Below are 11,819 nucleotides of genomic sequence, written 5' to 3' on the forward strand. Positions count from 1 at the left end.
AGCAGACCAGCTTTCCTGCCCACCCCAACCTCCTGTATACGTGCCTGGAACAACATATAAATTCGTGTTGAAAGAAAGGTGCATATCTGCATTTCATTAAATTCCAAAAGGAGCTCGAATTTTATGTGTTCCCCTATTAATATTTTTGTATGCAGGATTCGTTCCCGAATTTAGAATCATGCTTTCAGTCAGAGCAGAAATGAATTCATTTTGAAGTACATCTAGTTTAAATGCAAATGTTGGGTTCCTTCTCTTAATTTCATCAGACGCATTGGATCACCCTCACCAAACTATGCAGCTTTATTTTTATTGATATCTAAATTGGTATAAATGAATCCGAATATAAATTATATGTTTTGTCATGATCATATAGATATTGATACACTGATTTATTAATGCTAACATCTTATCGAATACATTTGAATTTGAAATTTTGACGTACAGTGGTATAGCCATTGCGCCAGATCTACGAAATGAAAATATTTATGAATAAATTACACTCAAGCCTGAAAGTAATCATTATGGCATGTTACAGAAACATTAAAACACACAAGCTATAGCCCTGCAATGCATGCATGCAATTTTTCTGAATACATGTATTTATGTATTCATGAATGAAGTTCCTATGCTTGAAAATATCTTGGGCTTTATGCATTTTGTTTTGTGATTTTGGTTTACCATTCCTTACACTGTGTGAATGAAGGAAAACTTGGTAAATGACACAATTATACACCATACAATCAGTATGCATGCATGTGTTGGAAAACAAAATGTACATGTAATAACCGGATATGTATTGTCAGTTTTCATGGTGGGGGTGGGGGTGGGGGTGTTATAACAGGGGGGAAATTGGATTCTTCAGAATTTCTTGTCATTCAAAATAATAATTAAAAAAGATGAACAGCAATAAAATAAAACAAAACACCCAAACAAACCAAGATGTTTTGTCTGATGTTCAAAGTCCTAAGGTGGGGGTGAAGGGATAAAGAGTCTTACTTTGACTGCCTCAATAAGTTCCCTTAAACTTCATTTTCTTCAATCGTTGGGGGTGGGATGGGGTGGTTAGAGTCCTCTATTATGAGCGCCTCATAATATCTTCATTTTCTTAATTGGTGGTGGTGTGTGCCTTCTAATATTATATCAGAACTTTCAAGCTGGGGTCAAGTGGGGAGAGGGGTTGTCACCCAATATATCTTTTATTTGCATTAAAATATAACAAAAAATGGATACTGTTATTAAAGGTGGAGGACAGACACTCTTGTCCCCTCCCCTTGATTCTATGTACTTGATAACGACGCATGATATGATAAACTCAATTATAACATTTTACATTAGTACAATTTGCGTCGAGTTCAACGCAGAATGTAATAACGCAAAATGGCATAAATATATAAGATCTATGGACCGCCAAATCAGCATAAAATGAAGTAATTGAAAATAACATTATGTAAAGATACGTTTAATTTTTTAATTATTGCGTGCTTTAAATGAATCAAATAAATTTTTATGTAATTGTGAATGGTTTGTCGAAATACGCATCTGGTGCATCAAAATTGGTACCGTATAAGTTGTACAGTGTATACCCTTTGCTTATTCCATTTTATCAATAGATAATAGATGAAATATTTATCCGCGTTTTTGTGTATAGTTTTGAAATATTTACTGCAAATTCACGTAAATAAAAGGCATTCTATATATATTTATCCAAAGCTTTTATAATAATTTACTACTGTTCGATATGTTTATCATAATTTTGAGCACTGCGTGGTGTTCCAAAATGTGATTTCATTTCTTCTTGATGTCCTATAAAGTATGGGAGATGTACGTGTTAAAAATGTACCTGTCAAAGCTACCCGCACAGGTAAAACAAAGACACTGCTGTAAAGTGAAGCGTAGCAAACTTCGTCCCCTTATATATCATGCGAACCCCGATACATATAACAATATAATATCCAACTAATATGGCGGATTAGCAGAGAAATATGGCGGACATATAGAATTATACTATATTTATAATTCATGTCAGCTTTAACAACAGATAGTTTTACTACAAGAGTACGAATACGCATCAATATCTTCATTTTGGATCATATCATCCCAGACACACAAAGCGTTCTATTCTGTACAACCTAGCTAGGGGGATATGCACCATATTCAGTGATGAACAAAGAAGAGAAGAGCGTTTACATCAACTTGAAATTTACTTGACAGAACAACATTACCCTAAAACATAATTAAAGATGGAATTAAAAAAATCCAAGGCGCTTAACAGAGAAGAACTTTTCTCTCATATCTACGTATGTAAGATACATATATTCTATGAAAGAAAGGTATGAAAGATATTTCTATCTTTCATATCACATGACATTTATCTTGCATACCCCATGACGTAATTAATCAATACACAAATAGCCTGCAATTTACCTCGCCTCGATTGACGAACGATTGTAATTTCCATAATAATTTTTAGGTGTATGTGACCGGACAAAAAAAATACACATTCCTTGGAACAATTACCGCACACTCAACAACAGTCACAAATTCCTCATATCGAAAATTAAATGTTGTCGAGTACATCTATGTCATCCAGTGCATTATGTAACTTAAATTCACAGAAACCCATCCCACACGGTCTACTAGCTCTAGGCCTACCTCCAAATTCAATCTGCCAACGTCTACTGTCCCTATATGCGAAACAAGTGCCTCCAATGTCCATGAAACTCGAGTCCTTGCACGTGTGGAAAACGGTGACATGCCCACATGGAATCTCTCTTCACACACTCGTATTAAATAAGTAACTGCTCAATTAATATCAATACCAATGCTCCTTTAAGAAGAAAGCGTGCAGTTGTGGATTCAAATTATGCTGAGGTCTGTCAAAATGTTTCGCACTGATGGACTGCCAAGTGACGTCACACATTACCCTGATTATTGATTTATTGTGTACTTATTCAAAGAGGAATAACTCTAATAAAATTCACTTGTACACTCGTCGGCCGAATTTTTTGTCAGCACGAAAATATTAACAGCTGTGAAGGAGAAACTTTATACTTACTATGCGACTACAAATGCCAGAAATGGTGTTAATCAAATGTGGATTCTAAAAATTTCTAAAGAACTTTTAGTATACTTGAAATCGCAGAATTTTTCCCAAATCAATAACATTAAAATCTATGACTTTTCAACACTATACACGACCATTCCTCACGATAAATTAAAGACTAGATTTCTTGACATCATAGACAGTTGCTTCTTCAGTAAAAATGGAAAAAGGAAATATTCATATCTGGTGATCAGTCATTCAAAAACTTACTTTGTTAAACACCACCCTGATTCCACGCACAAGTACTCTGAAGTTGAAATAAAAAAATATGCTAGAGTTCCTCATTGACAATATATTCGTGGTCTTTGGTGATCAGGTCTTCCAACAGTCTGTTGGAATTCCCATGGGCACGAATTGTGCACTTTTGTTAGCTGACCTGTTTCTATATTCATATGAAGCAGAATTTATTTAAACATTTCTATGTGAGAAGAAAAATTATCTCGCTGTGGCTTTCAATTCGATATTTCGATATATCGATGACGTTTTGTCTATTAACAATGATAACTTTCATTTATATATCGATTTGATATATCCCTGTGAGCTCGAAATAAAGGGCACCACAGAGTCGTTGTAGTGTTGTGCAATTTTGTTTGTTAGAGTTACCCCCCTTTGTACATTGTTTCGGGCATGTAATCCTCTCCGGTTCATTTTTTATTCTGTTTACATGAGGATAGGAGGCCATTTTGGCTGTTGTTTTTGTAGTTTCTGCTTGTTCCAAGCATTGCACGTGCCTTGTGGGTACACTCCTGCACCATATGTAAGTAAAACCAAGGATTCACATGTATTTTTCCTAAAGTAGTCTCTATAAAATGTTCATTTTTGGCACATGTCCATGTCTTAAAACATTGCTATGTATCGAGTCATTTTTAGTAAATTCAGTGCTACAGTTCATTTCATACTAGGATAGGTTTATCATATCTTGATGTATATTAAATGGATTATAAGCCATTGTAAAGTTTTATTACGAATGTAAATTCTATAATTATCCTCAGTCAATTTAGGTATATTCTGCATGCAGCTCAATAGTGCATATAATATTCTTGTGATAGCTTAAGCCAGTTTCTGATTTAATTTTAATTTCAGAATTTTGACTTGTATTTGACCTACTAAATTGTTACCTTTTCAAGCCTGTCCTATTTGTCTACAATTGATGTCTTGCTTAAAGTTAGGGTCATTGTTTACCTTTTAACTGTACTATGAACTTTTTGTAAATTTGTTTTTTCATTATTTTCAGTCTCTTACCACATCCACGTTCAATCATTCACTTAATAAAAGTGACCCACTTTGACAGTGTTGATTACTGAATTGATAGACTATCTGCACAGAGGCAGAATAGTAAGAGAATATGACCAGGATCAAAGACTGAGATCATTTCAACAGTCTCGATTGAAGTCAGCATTTCGCAAATTCTATGGTCGTTATAACGATCTAGTTCGTCAATACAATCTATCATTGGGCCAAATGCTGTCTGAAATGTTTCATACCGATTGTCAAGCCGTTCTTGGCACACTGATTTTGACTGCAGATAACTCCGTTTACCTGAACAGGATATAGGACTAACGGCGGGTGTGACCGGTCGACAGGGGATGCTTACTCCTCCTAGATACCTGATCCCACCTATGGTGTGTCCAGGGGTCTGTGTTTGCCCAATATCTATTTTGTATTGCTTGTAGGAGTTATGAGATTGATCCCTCTTCATTATCTTCACCTTTCAACAACGTAGTTGCCAAAATGAAGGTCGTAGAATTCGATTCTGGTGTTATTTTTAATGTACAGCGAAAAATTGATTAATTGGAAAATTCTCAAAATGGCGTCGCTAGGCACAAGGAAAACGGAAACTTTCTAGAAATATGAGAGAATATAAGACTCTCTTATGAGTAGCCATGAAATATTAAGGTGATTCCACCCTCGGGGTTGCAAAAAAGCGGTAAAACCCTCGGCACAGCCCCGGGTTTCACAGCTTTTTTGCAACCCTCGGGTGGAATCACCTTATCTTTCATAACTACTCATAAGAGAGTCTTATAATCAACCCGCCTCCACGAAACCACGTAGATTCCAAAAGATTGCCATTGGTAACAACCCATATCCCCAAAAACCTGAATATGACTCCTGTGGTTCATCAACTTAATAGTATTCTGAAATCAGATGAAAAAATGACACATGTCCTCCGAAATTGCAAATTTATTAACAGTAAAAGAAAACCAAAAAACCTCCGTAGAAGACTATGTCCATCCAAATTTCATAGAAAATCTGATTCCGGAGTCAACAGATGCAAATATCCCCGGTGTGGAACTTGTCCATATATAAAGGAGGGACAAACTTTCAATTTCAACGGAAAAGAATTCACAGTAAATGCTGTTATGTCTTGTGGTTCTAAGAATTTAATATATGTTATTACATGTAGTGGATGTAAATAAATTTATATCAGAGAGACAGGAACAGATTTTAGAGCCAGAAATTGTGTTCATAAGCAACACATTCAAGTACCGGAATACCGTAAATTAAAAGTGAGTGAACATTTAGACGTGTGTCGAAATGGACATTTTAACGTTTTACCTTTTTACTAACTTTTCACGGACAATTTGGAAACAGAAAATATTTCATTCGCTCATTTAGACCTACGCTTAATATGTTAAGGTCAATTCTTTCTATTACGTCACAATAATACACTCCAAATGACTCCCTCTGTATTGTGACGTCATTATACATGTATTGTTATTTGTTTTCATAATTTAAAACGTCTTAAGATTATTTAAAAATGAAAGCACTTATATATATATATATATATATATATATATATATAAACTACAGCAATATGTGATTGTTTTTAAAGATACACAGGTTGGTATATATATATATATATATATATATATATATATATATATATATATATATATACATGTTTAAATTAAATCCAAATGATGTTTAGGTCAACTAATTAAATATGAACGTCACTGATTAATGTATGTGACCTTGATACTGTAGGACAAGGTCATTTACAAGTTTCAACATAATTTAGCATGTAATTAGAAAGCAATTGATGAACCCAGATGGCAAATGTTCTTGACTTAAAGTAGATCATTTTCGAAAATGTAACTGAACATGAAAAAAAGGTGGGGTTTTTTTTGGTCATGTCAATAACAAAAACAAAAACAAAACAAAAAAAAACAAAAAAACAAAACAAAACAACAACGAAAAGTTGTTTGACTGATTTCATTTATTTTGTTTGTAATGAAAACCTAACATATGTTATTTCTTTCTATATGAAAGACCTTGCCTGATTGTGTTGCGTTTCTGGAAAAAAGTTGGCTGAAAAATATATTGTTCTATTGAATTTTTGACTGTATACAATGCAAGGTATGTGGGTTTCCATGGTAACCATTTTTGCTGAGATATTCAAATTTCTTATTTCAACAAAATTTTAAATAAGCCTTTTTCATTTACCTTAAACTAAAAAAAAATATGCATCTTATTATCTTAATGAATTGTAGTTATTTTGAACTTTCAAGAGGTATACTTCACTATTTTTCAACGACGTGTCACCGTGGTAACAACAAAGTGATCAATAACTTTGTGTTATTTGAGTTTAAGTGACTCACACATGCGTTTTCAATGATTTTATCAATATCACTACATAAAATTTTAGAATTCTTCAATATTTTTTTTTTGGACTTTCCAAAAATTCTCCACGATTACTGACAGCGTCTCATAGCTGCTATCCATAATTCTCTGATTTCATTGCCTAGAAATAAATTTGATAGTAACATTAGCTTCCAAATTACATAAATACAGACAAAAGAGACATTTGGAATCAACCCAGCTACTGCAAATATAGTTTAGTAGTAGATATGTTTCTCTATATAATTCTGTGCTGTATTGTACTAAATACAAAGAACTAATGAGATTTTATCCGCTAAAAACAGTACAACTATTAGTAAAACTGTATATGTATTCTTTATTGTTTAGCCCTATGATGTGGTCGAGGAGTAGCTTTTGGAATCACGATGAAAGTCCTTGAGCTTTGTTGTGCCACATAATTACAGAGAGGAAAAGACTTAATAAGAAATGTTTCTGTCATGTTTGGAAACAGCTGTGAAATGACTGGGACGTGTATGGGTATAATTATATCAACACGAAATTTCTCCACAGGTACAATTTTGTGAGGAAACCTACTCCGAATACCAGCTGACATAAATTTATTTTGAAATGAAAAGAATTGGTGACGTCTGTCTGTCAGCTCATTGTAGGTTAATTGATACGATAACATCCAATGCAACAATACTACAATCTCTTAACCTTTTCTTCTTCACAGTTCTATTATGAATTGCAGCTGTTTAGCAGTTACAGCGAGTTCAAATGGAACATTCTTTCCATTGACACATTCCGAAATTTTAGCGATAACATGTTTTTTGATTTTCAAATTTTCCCGATAGTTTTCGAGCAGTTTTTATTCTTTATCTAATCACATAATTTATTTCGGATCAGCGACTACAATTGTTGTGTTCACAACATTCCGGTCAAACGTAAATTTTTGATAAAGAAGTTTACTTGCTGACCTTTTCCATCTAACATTAACGCACCAGCATTAAGGTGAACAGTCACATGGTTTTAGTAAACAAAAGCACAAAACATGTCCAAATGTTCCCGCTTGCTCTTACTCCATGTTATTTTTCTTTATTACTTCAATTTCGTCTCACGCAATGTGTTCCTGTACCAAAGCATCCACGAATGTTAATCAGGGGATCCATATCAATATCATACTGACCTAGTTAAAAGTATCAGACTGACCCAGTTATTAAGTCACCAATACAATCAAGCATTGCAAGGACATGTCTTATTTCGATCAATATTTTTTTTCTTCACTAAAATGAAATTAAGTAGACTATACTTTCCATAAAAATGCTGTAACCTTAAATCATTTTTAATTAATGTAGCCGAAAACATTGAAAATCACCGACAGACGTGTATTGTGTAAGGTACCATGCACTGCAAAATGAAAGTAATGAATAAAGAACATTACAAGAGTTCCTCGGTATTTTTCATATAATTAAACCTATCAGTTATACATCAGTTATATTTCATGCAATTTCATATTGGTTATGCTCTTCTAGTTTATCGATTTAATCGTTTCAACCGGTCTACTGTCTAAAACCAAGCACTCTGATGATTGTGATAAAAGGGGAGATGATGCATAATTTACAGATACCATAATCCTTGATATATGGCTTGCACTTGAATTTAATCGTTTTGATTTATACATCGGGGAACTTTTCATCTGACTGTTGTTTCCAGACAAATACAAAGGTGATTCCATTCCGGGAAGATAATTCTACAGCTCATGGCACAACGATAATAGTTTAAAGAGTTATGAGACTGTTATATTCACTTTTATTATAAACGATGTCCAATTTCACCAAGGAATCATTCCTGTTAATGTTTATTATATATTGTTTTGGAAACGTTCATCTGACACAAAGAAACTGTATTTTTACTGAATCCTGTCCGGTTGTGAATTGTTCGCATTTTCGCAAATACAAATACAGTTGATGTTGTCACTAATCATTATTTCCATGAGCTTGATATTAGACCGGACAAAACTAAATCATCAGTAGATTCTATGCAATTTCTTATTGAAGTTTCAAATCACTCTCTGATCAAGGAATTAATTCCAAGAGTCAACCCCTGTTTTGTTTTCTTTGGATGGTGTTGTTCTAAACAAGGTTTCAGACATGCAGTATCTAATATATAAGCTACATACAAACCAAATATATTTTGTTTATAGATGGTTAACAATGTGGAGGAGTTGTTTATAGCTGGTTAACAATGTGGAGGAGTTGTTTATAGATGGTTAACAGTGTTGAGGAGTTGTTTATAGATGGTTAACAGTGTTGAGGAGTTGTTTATAGATGGTTAACAGTGTGGAGGAGTTGTTTATAGCTGGTTAACAGTGTTGAGGAGTTGTTTATAGCTGGTTAACAGTGTTGAGGAGTTGTTTATAGCTGGTTAACAGTGTTGAGGAGTTGTTTATAGATGTTTAACAGTGTGGAGGAGTTGTTTATAGATGGTTAACAGTGTTGAGGAGTTGTTTATAGATGGTTAACAGTGTTGAGGAGTTGTTTATAGATGGTTAACAGTGTGGAGGAGTTGTTTATAGCTGGTTAACAGTGTGGAGGAGTTGTTTATAGCTGGTTAACAGTGTGGAGGAGTTGTTTATAGATGGTTAACAGTGTTGAGGAGTTGTTTATAGCTGGTTAACAGTGTTGAGGAGTTGTTTATAGCTGGTTAACAATGTGGAGGAGTTGTTTATAGATGGTTAACAGTGTGGAGGAGTTGTTTATAGCTGGTTAACAGTGTGGAGGAGTTGTTTATAGATGGTTAACAGTGTGGAGGAGTTGTTTATAGCTGGTTAACAGTGTGGAGGAGTTGTTTATAGCTGGTTAACAATGTGGAGGAGTTGTTTATAGCTGGTTAACAGTGTTGAGGAGTTGTTTATAGATGGTTAACAGTGTTGAGGAGTTGTTTATAGATGGTTAACAGTGTTGAGGAGTTGTTTATAGCTGGTTAACAGTGTTGAGGAGTTGTTTATAGATGGTTAACAGTGTTGAGGAGTTGTTTATAGATGGTTAACAGTGTGGAGGAGTTGTTTATAGCTGGTTAACAGTGTTGAGGAGTTGTTTATAGATGGTTAACAGTGTGGAGGAGTTGTTTATAGCTGGTTAACAGTGTTGAGGAGTTGTTTATAGCTGGTTAACAGTGTTGAGGAGTTGTTTATAGATGGTTAACAGTGTGGAGGAGTTGTTTATAGCTGGTTAACAATGTGGAGGAGTTGTTTATAGCTGGTTAACAATGTGGAGGAGTTGTTTATAGATGGTTAACAGTGTGGAGGAGTTGTTTATAGCTGGTTAACAATGTGGAGGAGTTGTTTATAGCTGGTTAACAATGTGGAGGAGTTGTTTATAGCTGGTTAACAATGTGGAGGAGTTGTTTATAGATGGTTAACAGTGTTGAGGAGTTGTTTATAGCTGGTTAACAGTGTTGAGGAGTTGTTTATAGCTGGTTAACAATGTGGAGGAGTGGATGTTTGTCTGTATTCATGCGTACTCCTCCTGCGCACCCGATCCCACTTCTGGTCTTTGTTTGTCCTATATTGAATTTTGTTTTCGTTATGTCAATTTTGAGATTGATCGTTGCTCGATATTTTCACTTATTTATTTGTATGTAATTATTTCACCTTTGCAAAAGTTGTGAAAAATATAGCACTGTTAACTGTTTTCAGGCACAAACATTACGACATTGATTTCGTAGTGCTTTTTTCTACAGGAATACACATCATTGATGACAGACTCCTCTTACCATAAGGTAACTTAACTTTAACGATGTCAAATCAAATTCATTCAGGACTAGATTCTCTTACAGGTTGTCTTTGGCTTTCATTTTAGTAATAGTGGTGTACTATTGATTGTATATTTACTAATGAATACGTTTATCACACAATCTTAATAACCATTTTATTTCATTGATAATTTCGCAAAAGCAGATCTTATACTCTAGTTTTTACTTTTCTTTCAATTCATAGATCAAGAATTATCCTGTGTATCTGATTTATAATCATTTTGGAATCTGTCTAAGCGTTGCTGTGATCAGTTGAAAAAAACAATGTTATCTTGAACCATTGTTCTACATGTAAAGAAGAAAACTCTTCATATATCGGTCAAGGTATTTATTATCGACTTCTTATCATTCATGATTTTGGAATACCTGGGTGTGATTTGTACTGAATTATCAGCACCTAACAATATGTCTTGCCTTTAAATTACTTTGGTATTAAACGTGCTGTTTCTAGGGGCCAGTTCACCCAAGCGCATGAAGGCATGTAAGACAAGAAGGAGGATTGCTGACAAGATATTTGTGTCAGCTTCTTGAACTGTGTGATGTAACGCAGATAATAATTTGATGAGGATAGGTTTTGTGATTGGAAGTCTAGTTTCAGTAGACATTGCTAGGTTAAATTAAACAAAACCTCGTGCTTCACCGGATTTTCGTTATTTGGAATTCAATCCCGATCTGAGTTGAAGCCGATCCTAATACAACAAATAATGATAATTGCATATTATAAACTAGTTCTAATTGTAACGGGGACCGTTACATATGTTCCCCAAACCTCCCCCAAATAAAATGTGATGTCCTTGTGAATCTATAGGAAAAAATCATTTTATTTTAGCCTTTAATTACATGTAGTACGTTTAATATGGTCATTTCAGTACCTAGAAACGAAAGAAAGCGTTGCACGTGCATACACGCGTATGCGTGTATGATTCCGAATTTTTGTTGATGTCGTTCAACAGGTATTTGTATCATATCCCCACAGTATGAATTTCATAACGTTTCCACCAAATATAAGGAAGTTATAGCGATTTTAAAATCGTCCAATCAGAATTCAGCACACGTGCATGCACGTGCTGAGCAGTAATTCTAACCACAGCAATTTGTAAGGAGTACCAAGACACATCTAAAACCCTAATATCAATAGAATTTGATGAAAAACAAAAACGTTATCGTCCTTTAAAAATTGAAAATTTAAAAACGTCGCATGCGCATGCGCGTGTGCGTTGGCATTTTTTGTTAACCAATATATAGATACACATATTATCTACGTATGCTGTGAATATCATCTCATTCGCTTCATAAATAAGATAGTTACAAACGTTTTAGTACT

The 11,819-nt window shown here is 34.2% G+C and overlaps 1 long non-coding RNA gene across 1 annotated transcript; it reads left to right on the top strand.

Moving 5' to 3' along the window:
• The first annotated feature begins 3,759 nt into the window (after nucleotides 1–3,759).
• On the top strand, nucleotides 3,760–5,533 carry LOC130054408 (uncharacterized). The gene is made up of 2 exons (XR_008802719.1): nucleotides 3,760–3,860; nucleotides 4,338–5,533. It is a non-coding gene; the product is annotated as an uncharacterized LOC130054408 (long non-coding RNA).
• Nucleotides 5,534–11,819: the final 6,286 nt, after the last annotated feature.

Source organism: Ostrea edulis, chromosome 4 (genome assembly GCF_947568905.1).
Source record: "Ostrea edulis chromosome 4, xbOstEdul1.1, whole genome shotgun sequence".
In the NCBI taxonomy this organism is placed as follows: domain Eukaryota; kingdom Metazoa; phylum Mollusca; class Bivalvia; order Ostreida; family Ostreidae; genus Ostrea; species Ostrea edulis.